This window comes from Sprattus sprattus, assembly GCF_963457725.1.
Source record: "Sprattus sprattus genome assembly, chromosome: 6".
Lineage (NCBI taxonomy): Eukaryota > Metazoa > Chordata > Actinopteri > Clupeiformes > Clupeidae > Sprattus > Sprattus sprattus.
The window spans coordinates 26,408,511-26,434,358 of record NC_137925.1 but is presented as its reverse complement, the minus strand read 5'-3'; the positions used below and the strand labels follow the sequence as shown (position 1 = coordinate 26,434,358).

General features: G+C 43.7%; 1 protein-coding gene across 5 annotated transcripts in view; it reads left to right on the top strand.

The window, feature by feature from the left end:
• mid2 (midline 2) overlaps window positions 1-25,848 on the top strand; it is a 101,225-nt gene that overhangs the window by 28,945 nt on the left and 46,432 nt on the right. Inside the window, exon 1 of one of the 5 annotated variants that reach the window (XM_080840505.1) lies at window positions 12,174-12,300. The exons of the other annotated variants lie outside the window; for them this stretch is intronic. The gene's annotated coding sequence lies outside the window, so the exon portion shown is untranslated. Of the gene's footprint in view, window positions 1-12,173; window positions 12,301-25,848 lie in introns of those variants that run through there. 5 annotated transcript variants of the gene reach the window in all.

Below are 25,848 nucleotides of genomic sequence, written 5' to 3'. Positions count from 1 at the left end.
TCACTGGTAACAGAACACACAGCCTATTAAGTGTCATCATCAGCTCAACTTTTCACTCACAAACCTTTTGTTGAGGTTTGCCACCTCCCCACTCCCTTCATGCTGAAGTACAAGTGAGATGGTAAAATGTGGATCATTGTTTGGGGGCCTTTTATGCCTTTAATTGTCGGATCAGTGAAGAGTGGGACAGGAAATGAGAGGGAGAAGAGGTGGGGAGTGGACAGGAGAAATGGTATCGGGCCAGATTTGAACCTGTGTCCTCCATGGGCGTCAAGCCCGAATGTGGTCGGGGCTACTGTTTGCGCCACAGTGCCCCCCAAAATGTGGATCATTCTTGATCCTGAGAAGAGAGTGCCTCAAGAATCACAGAGTGCAGTCTCACACAGGTCGTTCATCATGATGTGATTACAAGCCCCATTTAAAACAGCCTCCCTAATCCTTGAGATTAGTGCGAACAGCACGACTGCCAATGAGGCCTGAAAAAGGAGGTAAACCACAAGAGCCTTGGATCCACACTCCTCACTGCGGGTTGGTGGAAAAGCATTTCCGCAGCGGCTGTGATGGATAGACGGGCAGCCTGCAGGCTGCCAAAGGTATTGCCAGATAAAAGTTGGCAGAAAAAAAAGCTCCTTCAAAGAATACGTCCACAGCTCTGAACTCTCCACTCACCAAGGAGCCTTATCCAGTTGGGAGGAAACAAGGCAGACAGACAGATAGTTCTGAGAGGGAAGTTCAGAAGTGGAACCCAACCTTACATTTGATCAAAGGCACTCTGGCTCAGAAGCCTGTAAGGCCCGGGGTGCGCTCCTTACCCCCTTTTCCCCTCTTGCACTCTTTTGTGTGTGTGTGTGTGTGTGTGTTTGTGTGTGTGTGTGTGCGCGTGGTTTTTGTCATCTGTCTGTATGGAGCCTGGGGGTGGTGGGGCGTTACCGGGAGCTGCCAAAAAATTATTTCAGTGACTTTTCATCTTTTTCACTCTGGGCCAAAACTGTCACTTTTGTCCCAATTTAGTTTTTTCCATAACAGTCTGGCACTCTTGTTGCTGGGCCTCGCAGTACTTCAACTCAGGCCAAACAGGCTATGTCAAAAGAGCACAGCCAGTCAATAGCTGTCTGATGTTCTTTTAAAAACATAGAATGAAATGTATTGGTCATTTTAGGTGACTGAAGCTTAATCAAATAAAACAACAATTACAATAACTCATAGCAAGAGGTATGCACTGATTTTTAATCAAATGTTTTCTAAGTTGCATTTGGATAATGGATAAATGGATAAATCAGGCTAAATACTATAAACTATGTACAGCCTTCATGTGTTGTGCAACATTCTGTTGGATCACTGTCTGAGGAGATTTTCCAACTCCAACTCCAACAGATTTGTAACCATATAAAAGAGTCAGTTCTTTGACGTGCATTCGAAATGACAGGATCCACAATGATCTTTTATTTTATATCATTCCTGGTAAGAAAACATCAACTGAGTTATCTGCTGCAGCCCAGAATGGCCACTCGCCCGCCCTCTGGAAACTGAAGAGGATCTTACATCGGTACTCACAGCTCAATCAGCATTCCCACTTATTCAGAAGCACTCACAAGAGCGTTCTTTCTATTGAGGAGACCTCAAGTAATAGCCTCCGTTCTGTGCATTGCATTATACTCAAAATAAAACTCAGCACTTAACAGATAATTTCCTCAAGAGCAGTGTTAGATTATAGAAAGAGGGAGTTGTTGTGAGCATACACATTGGAGGCATATGGACTGCTGTGTGCTTTAATGATGATTTAATGCCCCCTCAATAGTTTTCCCAAACTGAATAGTTAGAAAATCTCTCCGATTACACCCTATAACAGTTCATCTTTGGTATATACCACTGCAAGTGCAAATGGTTTCAGGAGAAACTGAACACAGAAAACTGTCACATTAAAACAAAAATGAATTCGACTTCATCTCAAAATATACTACACAAAATACAGTATAAAGTGGCGTTTCCTTTAAAAACTGACTAGACTGCACACTGAACAATGATAAGGCATTTAGTGTTAAGGTGTTGAACAATGACAAGGCATTTAGTGTTAAGGTGTTGAATAATAATAAGGCATTTAGTGTTAAGGTGTTGAATAATGCAATGCTACAGAGGTTTTGCCTCTTTTCCAAAATTGCTCTGCTGTCTGATGCCTTTTTATTTCCCTTATGGCCCTTTCTATTACTGAAATATTCTGCTTTACGAGAGCAGCTCTTCTGGGGTACAATCCTACGGTAGCGCACCACATTCACAGAGGAAAACATGTGACCACTTATCTCGAAATAATGACTACTATCTTGTCATTACGGGAACATATCTCATAATTATGAGATCAAGATCCAAGCTAAAGCTAAAGCCAGCAAGCTGTTACGTTTTTGTCAATGGGAAAACTGCTAAGATTGCTTTCGCCCACTTTAAGGACCTCTCTGGTTTAACTGCAGAGTGGAGATGATACAAGAACCTGAAGTCAGGAAAACAACCTCATGTCTGTGGCAGGATAGCGACCACATTATGGTTCAAAGGAAGACAAAATGTGATTGTTGTCAGGATTTTTGCAGTTTTGCAGCTCGCACACATTCTGAGGATTTTCTTGGATTCAGACGAGATCTCTTGTCACGTTGCCACAGGACTAATGACTTGATAGAGCAAGATTATGGAAATAGGCAGCATAACACACGATGACTGTTAATGTTAACACACGATGAGTGATAATGAAGCGGCACGCTCACTTTTTATGCCCTCTGTTTGGTGACTTCATCGGATAGGCTGGCAAACAGCGTTCAGTCAAAACAAGATTGCAGACTGACTGTAGAGGCACGAGCCTTCTGCTCATCATGGCAAACATCCAAATCTCGCATTTCATTTGAGTTGCAAAAGAGCTTTTTAACACAGAAAACCCCTACCCAAGTCATCCCAAAGCCCCCCAAAAAACAAAAATAGATTAACGTGCCTGCTTAGAAATGATAATCTCAGTTAGAGTGGGGAGATTTTCAGTACACATTTTGTGATGCCCTTTAAAACCAGCCCTTTAAATAGCAAGAAGAACATTTGTTTCAAAAGCATGCATGTGCTCTAAATAAAAGGCTAACTCTTTTATAAGCCATGTCTGGCTCCAGGTCAAAGGCTGGGTGACTCAAGTTGACCAGATGTTATGTTTTAGCCCAATCCTTACTTCCCTAGTTTATCATCAGAATGGGTTTAGTTTCTCCCACATACATAGGGCAATGTGGCTTTTGGCTTTTAGATGCTTTATTTGTAAATTAGACTATCAAATCTCACCTGAAAAAGTTTACCTTCTAAAAATGAAAGGACAGCACCTACCAAAAATGTTCTCAGTCTTAATTGGTTTTGATTGAATGTCAAGACAAAGGTTTTTTTTGCTGAATCTCTGAGTGTGCTGAGCATATGAAGCAGTTCAGTGAGAGACAGACTCAACGAACATTCTAATTTGGTCAAAATCAATATCCATTCTGATCAGAGGATTTAAACCTCTCTCGGACTATCGAGTCTAATTGGCAACGCATCTGTGAGCAGATAAAGCTGCAAAATGCCAAAGAATACCACCCCTTTATCGACCATGGCAGCGGGGGGTCTGCTTTCAGTGCGGCTTGTTTTGTGTTCGTGTCACCTTTAAAGACTCAATATTTTGCCTGTAAATAAAGCGTGTGGAATACGTATGCGTGGGATTGTGGCAAGGTGTGAATGTGTGAAGCCAACACTGCCAGGAACTGCAGTGTGCAGTCAGTTTGTGTGCACCGAGCCAAACTGGCCCTTTGACAAGGATCATGCAGTGTTTCTCAGCAATCTCCCGTGGTCCTGGATTGGTACCACCAAAGGCACTTCTGACTGTGCAGTCGCACTCATTGTGGTAAATGGTTAATCCCAACTCCACTGTTTGTTGTTTGTTTAATCTGATTTTGATAGCTGCAGAGAAAGATTGTTTGCACTCTCCCTTTCAGTCTGTATGTGAGCACACTGTGTGTGTGTGTGTGTGTGTGTGTGTGTGTGTGTGTGTGTGTGTGTGTGTGTGTGTGTTTGTCTATGTGTGTGTGTGTGTGTGTGTGTGTGTGTGTGTGTGCGCGCGCGCACGCATGTGTGCTCATGTCTGAGTCATTTTTATTTTATAGGACACCTTGCCCATTGCTCAGTTTCTCTTGTCCCCAGAATAACCAAATAGCCTCCAGTAGTTTCCTGTAGAGTTAGCTAGTAAAGCACCAGATTGTGCTGCTCAATTTAGCTGAGTTGAGGCATAAATCCACTGTTGTTTCATTTGTATTCCCAGCTCATACAGTAGGAGCTAGATACTCCTGTTTGTTATCATTTATGCCAGGAAAAAAGCTGGTCTGGAATTACATCTGCTAAAGAAGTCATGAGCTACATGTTCTAAATGAATGAGCATTTTGAACGAGGATTATAAAATGACTTGAAATGTGCTGTACGTATATAAATTAATAATCGGCTTGTCGAGGAGCATGCATGAGAAATGGATTGCATATATCCTTGTCTCTCTCGGGCTAATTGTAGTAAATTAAATTTTCAGTCGCTGATGTCATTTCACATCTTGGCTTACCGGCTAAGCTGAGCTTTTCAATGCAGATCTCAACGTATTGATCAACATCCAAGGATGCATAGTAACATGTTCATCCCAGGGGAAATGGTTCAAATCTTACGGTCTGGTTACATGTAATGGATTGGATTAGCAGTTCATCTGCAGAACATGCTCATAGTTAGAGAAACGGATATTAATCATAGTTGGAGGCTGTTAAAACGCATACCTCCCAGCTAGTTTAAAACTCAGATGGCAATGTAGGTATTCATTACAACTGCTGTGACAGTCTCCTGTTCCTCTGTGTCTAATGCCCTTCTGGAAGAATAGTGTGATAACCAATATCAACAAACAGAGAGATGGAACAGGAACATGAGCCTTCATGTTAGCAACGCCCAGCCTGTGTGTGTGTGTGTGTCTGAGAGAAGCAAAGGTAATGAGATTAGTCTGGAACATGTCTACACATTCTGATCCGTATCGAGACATCCCCCCCTTCCCTGAATCGGTCAGCAGCACGTGGCTCATTCACCATTCACCATTAACCATTAATGCATTGACCTTAATGTAATTGTTTAGGGATGTGTCTCATGTTTGCGCTCCGTACTCTCAAAGCTTAGCTTCCCATTGCTGCATGGCTGTGCATGCTAACTAGTGGCTTTTGATGATGTTCACATACATACAGAGGTCAGAGATCATCAAGGAGGGTCCAGGCCACAGCTAGATATGCGGCTGGCTTTTGATGATGTTCACATACATACAGAGGTCCAGGCCGAGGCCAGATATGCTGTTTCTCTCTATTTCCTTTTGGTGATGATAGATTGGCCTGCTTTACCAGTGTGTGTCTTGCCTAATTCACTTTGACACCAACTTAATAAGAGGATAGACTATTTTTGTTTGTAGACAAGAGCAGTCCTTTGACATGCATGAAGCTGGCAGGTGTTTAAATGGATTCAGGAGTGCTTTGATGAGGGCTGAACAGATCCATCTTAAGTAGATAGGGTGAACTGACATCTGCCTAATCCCCATGGACAGAGCTCTCGTTATTTTCAGTGGTTTGTGTCTTTCTACAGTGACTGAGCACTGCACAGAAGGCTTTTGATGATCAATGTCTCTTTTCAGACGCCAGAGAACATGATGCAGCTGAGTGGGGGGAAGAGAAGTCAATCTATTACACACAGCGAGACAAAAAAAAACGTCTATATTGTTTTACCAGGACAGCTGGTCGTTACCTCAGATTTGTCACTCCAGTAAAACAAGCAAAGAACATGCTCATAGTTTGAGAACAGGATCTTAATCATAGTTAGAGGCTGGACTTCAAAACAGCTTCTGTGTGTCTGTGACAGGGTGGCTATTAGAGGGTAATAATTTAAAGTGGGTTTCCTTCCCTTTAAGCTGCTATTGTAAATATCCACATTCAGAAACTTCACCTTGTGTCAGCGTGTTAAAAGGCTGCGCCAAATCACAGTCCACTGGGTTACGCCACTGATGTCTAATTGTTTCGACAGGCCTCTGGGTTCACTCAGTCCTATGTCATCTGCCAACCAAGTCTATTCAGTGCATGGAACAACACACCCTCTGCCTAGTGCAATCATCTACTCTTGAACAGGCGTCCCCCGGAATCGCCCTTAGCACGACTTGTTGCGCCATTAAAAACTGCTGTGATCGTATCCATTCTGACAGCTAACGACCGCCACTTAGCTCCAGCCCACATGAGGAGTAATCCACTCATGCAGAACACTGCACTGTGTTAAAGAGGGAGGGCTCTGGCCACTGATTCAAGACCAGCTCTCTCTCTTTTTCTCTTTGGTACATTTAGATTTTTAGTTTATTGATCGGTGTTCATGTATTTTGACCTGGTGATTTTCATTTTTCATATATTGATAGGTTTCTTTGTATTTAATATATACAGCCGCGGAAAAAATTAAGAGACCACTTCAAAATTATCAGTTTCTCTGGTTTTACTATGTATTGGTATGTGTTAAAGTAAAATGTACATTTTTGTTTTATTCTATAACCTACTGGCAACATTCCTACCAAATTTCAAATAAAAATATTGTCATTTAGATCATTTATTTGCAGAAAAATGACAATTGGTCAAAATAGCAAAAAAGATGCAGTGTCTTCAGATCTCGAATAATGCAAAGAAAACAAGCTCATATTCATTTTTAAACTACACAATAGTAATGCTTACACTTAGGAAGAGTTCAGAAATCAATATTTGGTGGAATAACCTTGATTTAAAATCACAACTTTCATGTGTCTTGGCATGCTCTCCACGGGTCTTTCACATTGCCGTTGGGTGACTTTATGCTACTCCTGGCGCAAGAATTCAAGCAGCTCGGCTTCTTTTCATGGCTTGTGACCATCCATCTTCCTCTTGATCACATTTCAGAGTTTTTTTTATGGGATTCAGGTCTCGAAATTGGGCTGGCCATGACAGGGTCCTGATCTGGTGGTACTCCATCCACACCTTTACTGGCCTGGCTGTGTGGCATGGAGCATTGCCCTGCTGGAAAAAACATTTCTCAGAGTTGGGGAACATTGTCAGAGCTAAAGGAAGCAAGTTTTTCTTCCGGGACAACGTTGTACTTTGCCTGGCTGAGGTTTGTAAAAGACCATATGGATTGAAAAAAGCGGACTGGAGGGTCTTCTAGTTCGTCTTCTCTGATGAGTCCAATTTTCAGCTTTGCCCAACACATGGTCGTCTGATGGTTAGACGGAGACCTGGAGAGGCCTACAAGCCAGAGAGTCTTGCACCTACTGTGAAATCGGACTCATCAGAGAAGACGAACTTAGAAGAACCTCCAGTCCGCTTTTTCAATCCTTAAGGTCTTTTACAAACCTCAGCCAGGCAAAGTACAACGTTGTCCCGGAAGAAAAACTTGCTTCCTTTTGCTCTGACAATGTTCCCCAACTCTGAGAAGTGTTTTTTCCAGCAGGGCAATGCTCCATGCCACACAGCCAGGCCAGTAAAGGTGTGGATGGAGTACCACCAGATCAGGACCCTGTCATGGCCAGCCCAATTTCGAGACCTGAATCCCATAAAAAACCTCTGAAATGTGATCAAGAGGAAGATGGATGGTCACAAGCCATGAAAAGAAGCCGAGCTGCTTGAATTCTTGCGCCAGGAGTAGCATAAAGTCACCCAACGGCAATGTGAAAGACTGGTGGAGAGCATGCCAAGACACATGAAAGTTGTGATTTTAAATCAAGGTTATTCCACCAAATATTGATTTCTGAACTCTTCCTAAGTGTAAGCATTAGTATTGTGTAGTTTAAAAATGAATATGAGCTTGTTTTCTTTGCATTATTCGAGATCTGAAGACACTGCATCTTTTTTGCTATTTTAACCAATTGTCATTTTTCTGCAAATAAATGATCTAAATGACAATATTTTTATTTGAAATTTGGTAGGAATGTTGCCAGTAGGTTATAGAATAAAGCAAAAATGTACATTTTACTTTAACACATACCAATAAATAGTAAAACCAGAGAAACTGATAATTTTGAAGTGGTCTCTTAATTTTTTCCGCGGCTGTATTTGCAAAGGCCGAATGAATGAATGAATGAGCTGCATCATTCCTTGTCTGTCAGAAATAACTTGTAAACAAAATTCAGTTTGATCCTCCTAGTAACTATGTACTAAATGAACCAAATAGCTAAATGGCTCTGTTAGGGATTGTCTGAGTGTTGTATAACATCTTTGATTATTTTGATTATTTTTTATAATACACTCCCAGACTTGATTCATTTACTCTCTGAAATTACCTCATTTAATATTTCCAGTCTCAGTCCAATGAATAAATTGGCTTTTAGAAATGCACAGACATTACATGCTGTTTGATCACAGGGGTAATACAATACTTTTCCCTCTTTTCTCCGGAAGTTACTTTAAAACTCAGATTAATGTCAGATTATGGACTGTGGTTTTTGATGTCTTATTCAGTAATTTGCTTATCTCCTCACACAGACGTGTGTTTGGAGAAATGATAAGACAAGCACTATTTAAGCAGAAGTCAATATGGAATTTGCTAAATAACTATTACATGTTAAACAGGTAGCAGGGCATGTGCTAAATTACTATTACATGTTAGATAGGCAGCAGGGAATGGGGACTAGTGGTTATGAGAGATGAGTGATGACATCATGACTGATGATTAGATGACTGACTGCCTTTTCTTCTGAATGAAGTCAGTCTGTGTTCTACATTGATAAAGCAGTCAGACAATCCTTAACCAAGAGCCCATATAGTGGATCATTTACATAGTTATTTGGAGGATCAAACTGAATTTTGTTTACAAGTTATTTCTGACAGACAAGAAATGATGCATCTCATTCATTCATTCATTCTTCTGAATGAAGTCAGTTTGTGTTCTGCATTGACAAAGCAATCAGGGAATATCACAGATCAGAGTATAGCCTTTAATAGTGAACCTGGCACGAGGGGTGATATACTATAAAGGCATTTTAGTTATACACAGGAAAAGATGTTAAATTCCTTGTGCTATTGTTTGGGGACTTCCCACAGTGGCCAATCCTCTTAATGTCACATGCAAGTACTCATAACCAACAACCTAACCTAACCAATATAACAACTGCCCAGCCATAGACCCTGAGCAGGACAACAACAACGCACCATTGGCTGTAAAATAAAACCCATCCCTATCACTAAAAGTGTGGTATTGCTGGTAGTTGGGTTGTTTGGTGTTTTATGTGTCTGTTAGTTTGTGTGTGTGTGTGTGTGTGTGTGTGTGTGTGTGTGTGTGTGTGTGTGAGAGAGACACAGGGAGAGAGAATGTGTGAGAGGAGATGCTGATGGAGCCTGCTGAGGTGAGATTGTTCTGTGCACTGTGTTGTTTCTGAAATACCCACCTTTGGCAAGGGAACAGCAGGGTGCGTAGAAGCTATTCTCACACATCCACCCCACTGAAAGCTGAGAAGAAAACATTGTTGTCTGCCTCACACACACATATGCTGAGAGGCCAGCCTTTAGATATATCAGTGTCGAGCTGGCGGCTTCGCAGTGTCGGCTACTGCGATGCCTTAAATTCACTAGCAAAAACATCAGAAGGAACTGTCCCTACACATATGTTAGTCACAGAAAAAGGCGTGGTAAAACCCAAGAGTTGAGGGTCATTTGTTGTGGATTGTGGCGTGTGTGGGGATGGGGGTGAGCGTGGGAGCACTTCAGCGAGAGCTTTTCATGCGGTTTAGTCCTGACCTTGAGATGAAAGTGAACGGGAGGTTTACAAACACAGCAATAAAGCTCCGAGGCTCCATCTGTCTCCACCGCTCTCGTGGGCCAGGGCTCATTGTGATTAAATGCTGCGGCTCACAAAGACAGACGCTTTTGTTTCCTTGGCATTTTTTCAAAACAAAAGATTGACCCCCCTCTCCTCTCATCTTAATGGCCATTTGTATCATTTATTCGCATCCTCACATGTTCCTCTGAAGCGGTGCTGCTGTGATTTCGCTTTCATGTTGTTGTGCAGCATGATGCTGTGATTTTCCTTTTTCTTTTTTTAATCATTTTCCTCCTCCCTTCTCCTGCTCCTGTCATACAGTATGCAGTCTGTCTGAAGCCCTCAGCGGGCGCGATGAGAGGCAGATGCATTTCCCCCGCATCCTCTCTCTGATGTGTGGATGATGATCTGTTATGTAAGCAGCAGATCTCATGTAAGCCATTCTATTGCCGCTGATAAAAAAATAAAAATAAAAACACAGAAGTAGAAATGAAAAGGAAAAATGGGAGTCTCTCCCATGGTCCACCATGTTCCCTGTCAATGCGCATTGTACCCTCATTCTGTCAGGGAGCCTTTGTCTCTCAAAGCATTAATCAGCAACTGTTTCTGTCGCAGGAAACGAAAGTGCTGTGAATGCCTTGCGTTCATCCAGTTTCACACAGGACAGTGATCCCATTCTTGGTGCGAAATGGAATGAATTCCTCATCTGCTGATAACTCAGAAGCACAGTGTGTCCTTCGAGAGCAATTGGATGTACACTGGCAAAAAAAAAAAAATAGTTCCAGCCAAGTAACATAGAGGCTTTGTGTTCTTTGTAGTGGGCATGTTAATTGAAAACCTCACAAATCAGCTCTTGTTGAATGTGCTATGAGCTTGGACAGTCCTGTAGTCTGCTCGGGTGGAAGAAGAATAAACATCTTTTCTCCACCTCTCAATTCTGGACAGACAGGTTTTTTTTTTTCTTTGATTCTGCTGGGGTTTGGTTATCAGCAACAGGTCCTTTAGTCAGGGGCGGGGCCATAATCAGGTGTCCAGGAAGTCAGGGGCGGAGCCATAATCAGGTCTCCAGAAAGTCAGGAGCACCAATCACGGGTGTTCCACCCAGACCACAGCACAACTCAAAATGACACAAGGCAAACTGAAGGTGGCCTGAGCACAGTTCAACTGGCCGATTCATATCAGGAAAATGTCAAAGCTAATCGACAGAGACTAATGAGTGTTCCATTTCAGTCATAAGTGTTACTGCATTAATGTGTTGAGAGAAAAAGTAGAATATGTGTGAGTAAGATTTGTTTAGTATCATGATTAGAGTATGTCCAGATATTGGTAAAACATCATGTAACCCTGTTATTGGTATGTATTGTAAAACAGTTTATCAATATAATCATTGTATTATCTTTTCAAAAAGAGAGAGAATGTGAATGTACTGAATGTAAAATGGTAACGTTACAACTTTCATTGACATTATGTCTACTCTAACCAGAATCCTTAAAGCTAAATTGCAACCCTTTAGTTACATACATAGAACACTGGTTATTTAGCTCTTTACAAAGCCCATAAAAAGGCCCTTCATGCAGCTTACCAGATCACTATAAGAGTCAGTGTAGAACCTTCAGGGGTACTTGAGTGGGGATGAGTGGAGAACCTTTCTTCAAGGGTCTTAAGGCACATGTTGTGAATGACCATGTGAGACTGGTATGTGTTGTGTGAGAGCGGTTGTGGTACATTCCTGCCCTGAGTCAGCTGGGGTCATGGTATGTTTCTCTGTAGAGCTGAAGAACCAGGGTGACCCTCTCACAGTCAGCATCTTAACTGTGTATATGAAGTGTGAACAGGCAGTTGAACCACTCAGGTGTGTGTGTGTGTGTGTGTGTGTGTGTGTGTGTGTGTGTGTGTGTGTGTGTGTGTGTGTGTGTGTGTGTGTGTGTGTGTGTGTGTGTGTGTGTGAGTGTGCGTGTGTTTTGAGTTCATTTGTTTGTTCATTGGTCAATTGTTTGTTCATTGGTTGTTATTCATTTGCTAGTATCATACACACACTGGAGAAAAGCTTATATCACAGCAAATGTGTCGTTGTGAATAGTACCATACTGGCCAGTGCTACATCGCGTTCATATTTTAAATGTTGCGCTCAGGCTTACTCTCTGAACTTGACATTTAGATGAGGTTGTAGTTCGTTAGCTCTCCTCATCTCTCGCTTCTGTGGGGAAGTCTGTGCTTGTATGTTGTCGGGTTTGCTTTTTCGCATGGTGTGGGTAGGAGGAGCCGGTTTCCTGTGATTGTCTGGCTCTCCTCTCTCTCCCTCATTTCTGTGAAGTTGCATATTAAAGCCTGGGCTTGTACGGAGCGCTGCGGAGGGTAGGCTACTGCTGTGAGAAAAGCTCCGACACACAACTCTCCGACTACTACGGTCTTATCTCGCCATTTCCTTATTTCGTTTTGGCTTTGTTTTCCAAGATGACAGAGGAAAAGAATGTCCGACATTTAAAGCTGGTAGGTAGCCTAATCCGAAGCGTTCCCACAGCAGGCTATATTGTGTGTGTTTGTGTGTCGGTGACCGTGGGTGTTTTTGTTAAGTGTTAGTAAATTGTCCATACCATGTAACCCTCCACTAGTGGTGGATGTCAAATCAATTAATTATTTGTCACCGAGATTTCAGCTATAATGGACGATACGCTCGAGAATTGAGTATTTTCATTTACATCTTAACACTTGGTCCCAAACAAACTATCTGTTGAAACTAAGCTATCCTTATTGTAAAGCTACCAACTTTTAATAAATACGTTAGCGTTTGTGAATGCTTACAGCAGACGTGACTGAACCCAGGTGATTCAAAGCTGGATATACCACACATTGGCTCTATGGCAATCTTGCTTTGGTTTCTCATGCTGCTGGACTGTAGTTACAGCCTCCGAGCAATCGACTTAGGTAGATTTTTCGGTGCTATTGAACCTTCGAGCGACGATCCATTTGAATGATAACTCTATTAACTTATTCATTAAAATATGGTATTAAATAGGTTTTATTGTCCAAATGAATGAGTGCATTATGGCCACGTGACAGTGGAATGTGCTCTTGTTTTGTCTTTTGAGATGTCATTCGTTGAAATCGTAGGTAGCTAAGCCTATTGCATTTTACCGATATGCAGTCAGATTCAGACGAATGGTTCACTCTAGGTAATTATTAGCCTACACTTTATTTCATTCTCCCTTCCATGTGTCTGTTGATACTTGCATTCCCATTGCGCACGAAACCCGAAATATCTAAATGCCTGCCATGCAGTGCTACTGAGGAATTTAAAAGTTTCTGTGTTGTGACCTCTTTGGTGTTTTTACTGTCAGGCACACCACGGCGGAAAAACACAAGAAAGCAAGTGTTTCGATAATCTGTCGAATGTTTTAAAGGTTGTTCCAGTTCAACACTGATTTTTTTTTTACAGTGTCGCCTACATTCTGACTGGGTGTGTTTAGAGTTGACTCGAGGATTTAGGGTGTTCCTTTAGTTTATTCCAACATTTTGAAATGGCCTAGGCAAGCCCAGTTCACTTACATCTACACCACTATTACCATTACCTTCGCAATTGATCCCTATTCCACTGTTCACTCTTGACAGTTGATGTAGACCCTGTGCAGCAGGCATGATGAAGCATGAACTGACTCTTCATGTAGGGCACTGTAATACATTGAGTTATAAAATATACCAAATTTAGTAATTTTGTAAGTTGATAAATATTAGGATTTCTGATCCCCCAGTAATATTTTTTTAGTATAGGCTACCATGTGCCATAAGATATCATACCACTGGTATTGGTTATGAACATGTATCCGTTATGTATAACCTTGCTTGTAGCTTCAGTCTTTTCAGTGCTATAGGATTATTTAGGTAAACTGTGTAGTATCTTGTGCCCTTGTGATTGTCATTGGCTGGAGCTGGCAGGTTCTGTGTTTCCTGTGTGATATTGCCCCAAAACTCCCTGAGCAGAATCAAAACACACCCGACATTGCAACCAAACAGGCCAGTCTCTGAGCTGAAATGCATGCCGCTCTCAGCTTGGTTAAACATTAACTCGACCAGACACTTTATCAGAATAATAAACCAGTCAGCTACTAGTTTAGAAATTAGGCAGTTGGTATTTTTTTTTTCATCCATAATGGATTTGGGGGTTTGTTGTTTTTTTTGGCAAAACCTGTAAACCCCTCACGGGTGAATGTTAATCAGGTGGCTCTCATTGTGCGAGGTGAATTGCTTTTTGTGGTGGCAAGTGTGGTGGCACAGAACAGAGTGCTCCCTCAGAGAGTGTGACCCAGAGTGCAGTGCATTACGCTCCTCCCAGGGAGATAGCACACTATAACAGAAGCCATGCCTGGGAAGATGGCTTTAGTGAATTCCTGCAGCCATTTTCACAGATTTGCCAAATCCAGTTTGCTACATTAGCAGCTGGAGTTTTAGAATCACCACAGCATCTGAGCTGAATATCAGGACCAGTAAACTCATGACAAATAGAAATAAATCTGTTTTGGAGATGCAGTGTTTATTTCATGGCGTATCTTATTAGTTGTATGCAATAATGTGTCTAGGAATGTTGGGATAGGATTCTTTTTCAGTGGCATTACTGCAAAAGATCATTCTTAAATAATTTCAGTATGTAATGTCCCAAAACTATTTGCTTGTCAAGAATGCAGATTAATTTTCGTTTCATTAATAATTTAATGAAGGGATATTGTAGAAGATTGCAGTTGCCTGCAGATGACATCTGTCCATTTCAGCTTCATCCTCTTTTATAAGCATAATATATGCATGTTTATGGCTAGAATAGGAATTAAACTATGCTTTAGTCAGCAATGATTTCATAGGCCTTGTTCAGACCTCCAGTATTAACAGCCAAATTATTTAGAGTTTAAATAGGACCGGATGAAACCTTTTCCCTTTGTCCCCGCACTGTAACAAACCATTGATTTGACCACTGAGCTTCAGCAAGTACAGCCCTCAAAGACTCAACATAAATCCCAGCTACCTCACAGAAATGGTTAGAGTATTGATTGGATGCTTCACAATTCCATCCCACAATCCCGTCCATTCATCCACCAGCTGTGTCTAATAGGTGGTATTTAGATGTGTTAAATACCATTTCAACTGGTGAAATTGCATTGAACAGTGTGGTGAGACTCCACATGATGGAGATGATATGATAGCTCTGTGCTAATGGAGACCCTTACCTGATCTGTATTCTTGGGGGGACTGTTCAAAACCATATGTTTGTGTAGAGGAGCAAGGTCAAATCATACAGTACCTAATAAATGAGTTAGAGCTCTTAATGAATGAGCTTGAGCTCTTGACAGTGGACTGGACAAACAAGCTCAATGACGCAACCTGGAGTGGGACCTTCCAGTCGAGGCCCCATATTGTTTGTTTGTCACAGTGGCTCACCATCAGCAGCTTGTCACTGGGCCACAGTGACAACAGCTTAGTCTGCACCTATGCCATCAGCTGTCCGCTGCAGCAGTCAAGATATTTACAGTTCTATTTATGTCTGTGCACATACTTGGCATATCCGATGGCACTGTTCTGAATCGTCACAATGTTGTACGGAAAACAATCATCCACGGAAAGGGGCCGGAGACTAGCTATAGCCACTACAATCCCACAAGCAGACGACGCTGTCCAGAGCCTGTGCCATGCGACTTCACTTTGAGCCCAGCCTGTTAAATCAAGGCTGCCCTTGGAGAAGCCTAGGTCATGCATGAAACATGGGGATGGAGCAATGGTGTTTTGAGGGGCTCGATAATCTAGCTGTGAACTTGAGGGGACCATGTCACAGTACTTTCCCCGAATCCCAAGTGTCCTTATACATCCTCGAGAAGCATTTTCACACTTCGCCCCCCGCCCCCGTCCCCCCCGCCCCCGTCTCTCCAGTGCCTCGCCTTCCCCAGCGTGGTACCCTGCTCTGCAGTGCGTGACGTCCACTCAGTCACACACACACACACACATACACGTTCACACACGTACACACTCACACTCTCAATCTCTTGCTTGTTTGCGCTCTGTCTATTAATTTCGAAGCCAAAGGAGGGGGGGGAAGCAGATGGCTTAATTGGATTTTCTGCTTCCCTTGATTTACATTGAAATGCTCCCAGGGCCAGTGGTGGATGAGGGCAGCGAGGACTACAGACACCGATCCTGCACACAGACACTTGACTCTCACTCTCCCCAAAGTGCCGCTGCTGCCGCCGCTGCTGCTGCTGCTGTGCCGAGGGGGATGTTGGGGGAGAGGGTATTAGAGGGGGGGTGCATCCACCAGCCCCTGAAAACTCCAGCTGCACTCCGCTCCTCTTAGCTGCACACACACCAGTCGAGCAGGAAGTGGCCTCGGGGCACCTTGACTCGGCAAAACTCTAAGCCCGGTTACCCATGGTGCTCTCTGTTATTCCAAGTCCACTCTTCAAATAGTAGTCTGTGAAAAAAAAAATCAACCATTCATTTTTTACCCATGCTGCTTGTTATACACATCCAGCGAGCTAAACACAGACACCGTGCATTTCTTTAACCCTGTCTGCTGAGCGGCCATGAACCTCTGAAACAGAGCTTGTGCGATGCCTCCCAGGCAGCAGGAAGCCGAGAGGGCCCAGGCCTGCTTCCACCTCTGGAACTAATTGGCTTCTCTGCTCTGCGCTGTGTGTGAGTGTGAGTGTGAGTGTGAGTGTGTGTGTGTGTGTGTGTGTGTGTGTGTGTGCGCGCTGCTTTAGAGGCGGAGGCCGGCGGGGTCAGGAGTTTCCAGCAGCAGCTGAGGCCGAGCCCCCCCCCCCCCCCTCCCGCTGTGTGTGTGTGTATGTGTGTGTGTGTGTGTGTGTGTGTGTGTGGGGCTCCCTCCCTCCAGCTGTGTGTGTGTGTGTTTCAGGGCCAGCTGTTGTGTGTTCCTGCGGGGCCACATGTGCTTCCCATGATCTCACCTGGCACTGGGGCTCAGCAAGGCAGTCAACACGCACACAAGACAACACACACACCACACACACACAAACACGCACACAGGCACACAAGACAACACACACAAAAACAAGACAACACACACACACACGCACACACACACACACGCGCACACACACACACACACCCCTGACCTCAGACCTCGAACAGAGAGAGAGTGATGGAGAAAGTTGAGAGGAAACAGAGGAAGGGGTGGAACATGGAAGAGCCTTTCTAGAACAAGCACACATACACATACACACACGTGTACACATGCACACAAACATACACACACAAACCTGTTGGAGTGGAAAGCAAAGGTGGAACATGCTTTGAGGATGCTTGTGAACAAGAACACAAACCTCCGCAGTCACACCCCCCCCCCCCCCCCCCCCCCCCACACACACACACACACTCACACACTCACAGTCTTCAGACTTTAAACAGTTCTGTTGCTCAAAGCCCCAGTGAAGCCAGAGCACTTACGCTTGTGGACTCTGACTGACTGACTGACTGTGCGCCCCACTTGTGTGTGTGTGTGTGTGTGTGTGTGTGTGTGTGTGTGTGTGTGTGTGTGTTCGCCCCACTGCCAGGAGAACTCTTTTTAGCATTAGTCTCCATGCCTCTGACAGCACTTGCACGTTAATGAGGTGAGACCCAAGTGTATTGTGTGAGCCGAGTCATCAGTAAATGTCACCATTTACTTCCACAGTTTAGCGCAGACTAAACATTTATGATATTAAGCTTAGACAAGCATAACATGGCTTGAAACATTCTTGTGGGCCTAACCTCCCTGCTACCTCATGAATATTTACTTTTCAACAGAGCAGAGGGATGAGAATTGCAGCCATCTCAGGGAAAGTTTCACCCGTCCATGAAGATCAAGGTCCAGTGTCCAGAGGGAGGAGTGGTCGAAGGACCAGATGTGTTGTTTTGAGGAAGCTAGTGGCTGGCCAGAGGAGACTTGCTAAATTGGTGAAAAACAATGAAATGTAATGGTTTTAAAAGAAAAATCTAAACCTTTGTTTGATTAATAGCAAGTTGCAACAGGGCAGGTGATGGTCAGATTGTCAGAAAGCTGCTGAATTTGGAATGGCTAGGTTGCTACAGCAAAGGATGCAGATTTGTGTAACTTATTGTAAACAGAACTGTAGAATTTATCACAACAGAGCACACAAGGTATTCAGAATCAGAATCAGAATCAGATTTTATTTGCCAAGTAAGAACAAACAAGGAATTTGACCTGGTGAACTGACTCTCAATGTGCTTACACATATATTACACATAAAATACATTACAACACAATACAAAAACAAACAGTGCATTCCATACGTTTTTGGTGTAGTTGGCACAAGGTACACACAACATTCTGAGCAGATCGGTTCCATATCAAATACCATTTCATTGTGTGAGCTGATGCCTGTCTCTCAGATATTAAACAGAGTATACTAACAACCTTATTATGAGTCGCACATCATGCTCTTCTTGTTATCGAGAACAGATGATATTTAAAAAGGTTTGTTCTCTTCCACTTAAAAGGCAGAGACAGTTTCCTACCAGTTTCAGACAGTAGCGTGGCATTCACTCAAGTGTTTAGTCTCATTTTCTCGAGGCGTCTCTTTTTGTATCTCATAGCGCTCTTGAGAATGAAAGGAGCTCATTTGCATGTGTGGGTCTAGAGAGAGGCATGAAAGTGATCTCATCAGTGCCATTCTTAAGATGCCCCTCATTGAGAGAGTAATCAGGCTCACCTCCAACACCCAAGCTCCAATCTCCTCAGAGCTCCCCGCATTGGGTTTTTCCCAAAATCTACCAGGATTACACAACCCAACCTGTGTACACCGCTGGATGAAAATAGAATGGAATGTAAGCAAGAGAATCACTGCAACTGTTTGACCCCATACAGAACATATCAGTGCAGGAGGACCTTACCCCAACATCCACCCCGACACCCTTCTCCATCTCTCCATCTGGCCTCACTCAGAACTGAACATGAACCGCGTGACCTTTGTCAGTTTTGTTAACGGCCTGTAAAAACTAACACCAAGGGAAGTTGATGTGTTTAGTTTAAGTGCCAGTAAATATTTTCCCCCGGTTTTGAACTCTGATGCTCTGTGTTTGTTTTTGTTATTGACTGGCCTTGTGAAACCCTTGAGAGAATGTCACAAATGTGTTTGTTTTCGGTTCCTGCGTGATAAGAATGATATCACATCAGGAGCTCTGAGTCGTGTTACAGATATTAGGTACAATAGGCAAATACAAATGTGCATCTTATCCTAGATTAACCACAACACAAAACACAAAATGCAGTGATAATATGATTATATTGGAAAACAAACGGGCAAATATCAAAGGCCACTCAACAAGATGCGGGAAGGGACCCCCAAGTGGAAGAATAAATGCTTGACATTTCAATGCACAGAATAGGACCAGGAAAAATCAGTGGCTGCCAAGAAAAAACAATGGTGTGACCCCCATCCCCATTCCTTTGGAGGAAATGCCAAACATTACAGCTGTGTATAAATAGAATCTTCTGACTTTCAGGATTGCAGTTACAATACAGGAACCACGTCTCAAGGGTCAATAGAAATGTTTCCCTCTCGTTCTCCCACCATTTGTATAGATTGATAACCTTGCCAAACTCTAAAACTGCTCTTAACGTATCTAAATGAGGCTTGTTGGGAGGTAAATGTTCCCTGCGGCGATAGTTGATATCGAAGTGAAGTGCTTCAGTCTTACTTCTGGTGATTCCATATGCAAATACATACGTACATACAGTAAATCTAGCCAAGTCACTGTGGGTTGTATAATTCCAGATAAAGGACAGTGGCAAAGTAGTCTCTTGTGGGTTTTAAATATTACATCAAGAATGCATACCTTTTTTCACAATTTTCAAAGACAAATGAAGAATGTCTCATAAGATAACTTCACCTTAGAGAATTCTAAGGAAGGGATTTTGTAGAAATGGAGATCATCATCATCATTCATCGGCACTACCCATCAGCTATCTCTTCCTGCTTGGCTGTGATCCAGTTTGTAGTCATCCTGTAATAGCATCATTTTGAAGTTTGAGTCGGCTGCGAAGGTCACTTCAAGGACATGTTGGAGTTTCAACATGCTAATGAACGAGTGGTTAGATCAGGTAGTGAGCTTTTTAAAAAGTTTTAGTTTTTAACAGCATTTCAAGTTTAATATACAAATAACATAGGACAGAGACATGGACAGATACAGATCCTTACACAGGGATTTCAGCATTTATGCCTTATGTGAAAGAGAGGGGAGAAAACCTATGCAGTATCTGTTTCCTGTGAGTTTCCTGTTTCCACCAGCATTTTTCCCCCTTGTCTTTCTTTAGTCAAGCGGTTTAAGTCATGTTTTCCACGGCGCGTATACAAAAAGGTTCACAGTAGGGGGATTTATCTGAAACCAGCATTTGGTGACCGCTTTTTAACATGTCAACAAGAAAACCTTTAGGAAGTAGCCAACACCTTTACAAAAGGTAACTCCAGCGTACAGAGAGAAACATTATAGAGACCCAGCATCCTAGACATTAAAATGTAGTGTTCATTTGATGAATGGGCTTCTCATGCTATTTTTTCCATTGTGTCAGGTAGTGAGTTTCTTGTAAATCGGGGATCAGGAAACACCTGACCAAGCTGATTTAGGGAATTGCTGTGTAGTTCCGACCCAATTAGTGAAGAGTGAAAATGTATTCTGTGTGAGGTTTGTTATGAGAGAGGCGAATGTAGCATGTACCATGGGTCTTCAACTGAGTTTACAGGGTTCGCTAGTGGGAAGTTCAGGGTACAACAAGAAACCTGGGGGCTCACATTACGTATTCCACAAACACCCTGATGTACGTGGAGAATCTCAGTTGTTAGATTGCATGCAGCCGAACCCTGACCATCAGATTTGCATGACCATAGCTAATGCAGTTTGTGAACAGAGTATTTGTACAAAAACCCATCAGGCTGCATCTTACACTGTGGATTAGGATGCTTTTTCATAAGGTCGGCACAAAATTAGCATATTTATAGGAATGCTGGCATAAAGGTAGGCATTAGTTGCATATTTTCTGTCAACACATTTTTTTTTCTGGAAACATGGAAATGAAACAAGACTGAAAATGGTTTTGTTGGTTCTGGAGAAAGATTAACTGGCATGAAGTTAGCACAGTCCCTCCTCTTATGCATATTTTTATGCTAATGTTGATCATAAAAAGGTTATGATTGGGGATATTTTTATGCTTATGTTGATCAACTAGCTCTGCATGAGGGAAGGATTTACAGTAATATACTAACATTAACCTCCATAATCTTGAATCTCTTTCAGTTTAAGCAAAAAAAAAAAGACATTAATTTTTCAGCATTCTTGCCAATTGCTCAAGTGGTAGGAGGACATATGGCAAATATGCTTTACCTCAGTAAGTCTGTTTCACCATCCATCCATCTCTTGGTGAGATTAGATGTTTGAGTATGTCAGAGAGGTTGGGTAGATTGGAAAGTTGTCATTTTTTCCTGTGTGGATATAGGACTGGATAAGATAATGGGAATTCATATAAGTATATGTACATGAAGATTGGGGAACTACTACTCCTGTTTTATGATGTATTATTAATTATATAGTATCTTTTAGTTGAACCTTCCTCTGTGGACTTGTTTGCTACTACCACCTCATCTATTCCGTCTCCATCACTAGTCTATAACTGACAAGGCTATGTGTTCTCTCTGTAGTCACTGTAGCAATTTGAAAAGCCTTTCTAGGCTCATGTTTTGGCGAGAGGCTAGTCTCGTTTCCATTCTTTGAGCCTTCCTCTAGACAGAGCCCTGGTAAGAACCGTTGCCTGGGTCAGTCGTCCGCGTTGGGCATGCCCGGCCAGTGGGGTGACACTTAGCAGCTCTCGCTTTTCCCCGGCTCACGTCGCCTCTTTAAGCCACGCTAAATATCTTATAAGCTTTTGCGCTGCGTTTTTATCCCGGTTTTTGTTCTCACCAGAGCAAATGCACATCAATAATGGAAGAGCTGAGGGGAGAGGGGAGAGCACGGCAGAGGCATGTTGTGCGAAGGCTTGATAAGACACTGCTCCGGCTAAGAGCATTAGAGAAATGACAAGACGTTTGAGGGTATTAACGGTATTGTGTTCGGCACACCACTGCTTCTGGTTTGCCTGCATCTGGTGGACTGTAGGTGCATAATTAAAATGACGAGGGGGGCAAAAAGCGTCCCCCTTTGAGGAGCAAACCTTACCTCTGCTGACTACGCTGCTGTTCCCCGATTTGAAAGCAACACAAGGAAATCAAAACCCCTCAGTGAAAAGCTGAGGAGGGAACACCAACCCCTGTGGCCTTGTGCCGCTGTTTCCTCTTCCTTCCTACAGAATACTCTTCTTCATCTGTTTCTTGTTTCAGTTTTTTGTGATTACTGAGCTCATCAGCACAACTATCTAACCGTGCATTGTCATCAAGATTTTTGTTCAGGATGCTTGGCTTGAATCGAGTCACAGATGTCTGGCTGCATCGGGACCTTTTCTAGCGATGGTTAGAAAGCTATTCAGTCTCTCCAAAATGCGAAGGACTGGCCACTTCCAGTCTCCCATCTTGTTAGCCCCCTCATCTCATTAAGTGCCATAGGCTCTTTGACCTCAGTATCAGCCTGAAGCCAGGCAGGTGAGTGAAGCGTATTTGCTCAGGGGAGATGGGAACAGAGAGGAACCAACAGCCAGGCAGGTTAGTGAAGCGTATTTGCTCAGGGGAGATGGGAACGGAGAGGAACCCAAAGCCAGGCCCTGGTGCACTGCTGCCCCTTTAACGGCTCAGAATGTCCAAATGGAACCCAGCCCAGATGCACCGCTGTTTGCATTCTATGAATAGAACTTGCATGTTTGATTAAAGCAAGCACCACGTCAGTCAAAGGAAGGGAAGTGGAAACGGCTGAATGGCCGCCAGTGAGCCCCCGTGTGTTTCAATATTTTCTCTGACAACACTGAGTGGACACTTGGCCTCCGCAGTGGAAAACTCAAAATACAACATGACCCGTTTTTAATTTGCTACCTGATCTGAGCTGTGTGCTATTATGCACAGTTTTTGGACTGGGACTGGGACTGATTTAGGGAGGCAGTTCCTGGGGCATTACTCGGTTTTGCCATTTCTGTTCCCGTGGCTTGTTTACGTTTTCACCGTGCCAGAGAAAAATGGGATCATATTTGCAGTGGATTTAAAGCCTCCCTGGATTCCGCGATAACCAGCCAAGAGTTCTTACTGTTACACGTCTGGGTTCTTTGGACTCTTTCTTCCTCTCTGTCTCTCTCTCTCTTTCTCTCTATTTCCCTTTATCTACTGCTCTTTCTTTATAAAGACTAAAGCCTTCCCCCCCAAAAAAAATACGTTTTGCTACTCCTCAACCGTACACAGAGTCTGCTGATGATGTGATGGCAGCCGATTGGGCGAGGCATTCTCCCAGTAGGCCATGTGGTGGGAGAAATTTGTCTGAAAAGGTTCTTAGTCACAGTGATAACCACACCATCTTTACACTGCCTTCATGAAGCTGTCAGCGAGATCAGCCTCAGCGCACTTCACCACTATCACAATATTCCCAGTCCTCAGAGAGCCCAAGTCAGCGGGCTATTCAAAGAGTTTTAACCTATTGGTGTTGTTTCACCCAGCGAGTTCTGCTTCTGACACAGCCACTCGCTTCAAAATGCTTATTTAATTAGCAATCCATTTCTGTTCCAGTGGAATAATCCAGTCATTTGTAATTAGTGCCCATAACCTTTTGTTCTCATCTAAATATGTGGGGAATGCGTCTTGCATACCAAGAGCTCCACTGCCGTCCTGACCCAGTCGTGACCTGGCATCTGTCTTTTGTTAACGCTAATCAATGTGAAGAATGAGAGTTCTGCTTGTCCCAGAAACCCTGAGTTCCTCTTAACGTCACATGTGTTTACTGTCCCAGAGAGCCAAGATACAAAAGATAGAACTAAACGGCTCACACACATGCACACACACCTCCCCTGACAGAGGAAAAAACGTTGATGAATATCTCCGCTTAAATGCAGAAAGCATGTCAGATTATTTGTTTAAGGTCAGTAAGTGGCAGGGACTGGGGATGATGAGAGATGGCTGCCCGAGTTAGCTGCTAAATTGTTAGTCCTAGTGTGACGCTATCCTGCAGCCCTCAGACAAACACACCTGCTCACACCTCCAGCTCAACTACACCCCACCCCACCCCCGAGACAGGCCTGGTAAATATGCCCCACAGGCAAGCCCAAGCCCTGGCAGAGAAGTCTGTGATTCACTGTCACTCATAGCGTCCAGGCGGATGTATTCCCCTGAGCCACCGTTATTCTCACACCACAGACAGATGCAGCCTCCGTAAATCCCTCTCTGTGGAACGCGGTTCCATCCGACTGGCCCAGTTTCACTCGGTTCCTTTTTGTGTCCAATAATTAGGTGCTCATCCAGCAGCACCCTTCTTCTTCCTCCAGTGGGGTGTGTTGAATTGGGAGCCTAAGGGGTTGTTTGAGCTGAATTCGGGGCGGTAGGTTGTGGAGGCACGGATGTTTTGCAGCCACCCCGCTGCCAGACCCAGCTTTCGCTCGAAAGCCTGCTTAAGCTCCAACTCCGGTGAACGTGAGCTAGTTACCGTGCACACACGCAAAATCTCTCTGCTTTTCCTCTCCTAGCCCACACAGACAACCCGCCATCCAATCCAGGGTGTCTCCACTCTTCTCCACCCACCCTTCACAGTTCAGGCAGCGGCTGCCTATGTGATCCCTGACAGAAACCCTCCCAGCCAGCTGCACGTTGACGGCAGACGGATGACTCAATCGCAGCGGGGCCGGGCCGGGCCGGGCGTGGGCCTGACCCACAGGTCCTCCCGTCTCCCGGGCCGACCACTAATAACCCGCCACCTTTGCTCCCCTGACATCTCCATGCTTACTCGAACCCTCTCTTGACTTCCTGACAGCCACCCAGAGAATATCCCAAGTCATTTAATATCCACTGTATAGGTACAAAGGCTTTTTAACAGCCATCTGTGTCAAGGCATATATGTAGCTGGAAGTGTGTGTATGTAATGTGTGTCGGCCTGGGAGTTCAGCTGATGTAACATGCAAGTGTGTCAAAGTAGCCGCCCATATCTCACCTCTTTGAAAGGCTCTGGATTCATTGGTATGGACTGTCCTGAGGACTCCCAACAAGTACAACAGATTGCTGTTACTTTAGCATCAACTATTTATGCATTTGTGTGTGGGGATAGCTGAAGGTTTAAAAATACGCTGTCTAAGTGGATTTGTGCCCGACCCCTGAAAGCATGCGTGACACTGCCCGTTTAGATCCAGGGGTCAGGTCTCATACCGCAGGACTTGGACTTCTCCGCGGTGTGGTGGTGGTGGTGATTGCCTTCCCTGATGATTTGATTTTGGTCTCATTATTGTACCACAATAATTCAAGGAAGAGCTGTCTGACCAGTCACGTTTACAGGCAAATTGTACCAATTGTTTGGACAAGGCTAATTGTCATTGTTCCAGGCATGCCACATTTGGCGGTGACGCACGGCCCTGTGTGGGGCTCTGCAGTGGCCGAGGTAGCATGGCATCCCCAGGGGATTTTCTTTGGTTTAAATAAAGCAACAAAGAAACAGTGCACACAAACAAAGGGCAATCAAAGCCAAACATGCACATTTGCTTTTTCTTTTTTTTCAGACTGCTTGCCTCAGCCTATGTCTGCATTCCCCTGACACGGCTGGGATTCGTTAGCCAATGGCCTGAGAGTAGCGAAACCAGCCGAAGAGACACAACAAGGCGTCTTGCCTTTATGTCTATTAAATCAGCCCGAAATAGGCCGTTTGTGTCTGTGCCAGCCTCGGGCGTAATTTGCCGTGGCATTTTGGTCCGTAAGCGCATGAAGTGATAGTTCAGCAATGTGCCCAACTCTCAGATTAAGCTGCTGAAAAGAGGTGGCAGTGTTCAGTCATGAAGCCGCGAGTCAGCTCTCACATTAATCCATTTTCATCTGATTTGAACAAAGTCAACATCAAAGGACAAGTCGCACAGTAATCAGCATAAAGAAGGATCAAAGTGTT